Raw genomic sequence first — 1,163 nt, forward strand, 5'->3', positions numbered from 1 at the left:
CGCGGGAGGAAGGATTCCTGCTCCAGGCCCTGCCCGGGGAGTCCCGTAACCCCTGCGTCCCTCCCCGGGCCTTCCCTCTGCTCGAGGCTCCTTTAATCCAGAGTTCTACAAACACACGTTAGAAAGCCCCAGATCGTACTGAAAGCGCTTTGCTTTGAAAACGGGTCTCCCTACGCCCACGCCTCTCCACCCCTCCTCTGGTCCGCGGAGGCCACCATTAAAAACCCCTTAAAAACGCTCCCGACTAACACGTGTGCACAACAGCCCGGGAAAGGCCCGACCACTGTTTACCCTTGAAGAGTTTCTTTCTTCTGGCTGGCAGTGTCCTCGCAAAATCTGTGAATCGGAAGTCTTAGGGGACCGTCTCCGGATTTAGCAGCTTGGGGACATCATGTGTTTGGCAGTGGCCGCTTCTCTCAATTTAAATTTTGTTCTTCTGTTATTTTTGCAATGTTCAATAATATTTTTTTAACGCTCTAGATCTTGTTCCTTCAACTTTAGACAGCATCTATTTACTCCATATTTTGAAAGACTGAAATATTTCGAATCTAGTTTTAAAATAAATGACAATGTTTTAAATGTTCCAGTAATACACAAGAATAAGACAATTAGAACATACAGAGCTTTGCGTGAAAAACAAGTCCTATAAACAACACCTGCCCCCTCATTCCCCATCCCTGGCAGCCAATTAAAATTTATTGCAATTAAATTACTTTTCTTTTTCTGTTCTTTTTTTTTTGAGATGAGTTCTCTTTATGTTGCCTGAGCTAGTCTCGAACTCCTGGCCACAAGTGATCCTCCTGCACTTGGCCTCCCAAAGTGCTGGGATTACAGGCGTGAGCCACCCACGCCCAGCCTTAAATTACTTTCCAAAAATGGCAAGATTCACTTGTGATGGCCACCGCATCATTGTTAACTTTCTCTGCTTTTTATTTCTTTGGTATTTACTTCCAAATCTTTAAAGCAAAATTTTTGGATTGTTATTTCTTACTTTATCAACTTTTACGCAATGTGTCCATCAATCCTTTGCTAAAATTAGGAGACAGTTTTTTTTATCATCTCCACAGTTTTTGTCCTCCCTATATAATCACCTCTCCATTTAATGACGGCATTACTTTTAACTTCTTACTGGCTACTTTTGTAACACAAAATAATTTTTTTTT

Source organism: Propithecus coquereli, unplaced genomic scaffold (genome assembly GCF_000956105.1).
Source record: "Propithecus coquereli isolate 6110/MARCELLA unplaced genomic scaffold, Pcoq_1.0 Scaffold53, whole genome shotgun sequence".
In the NCBI taxonomy this organism is placed as follows: Eukaryota; Metazoa; Chordata; class Mammalia; order Primates; family Indriidae; genus Propithecus; species Propithecus coquereli.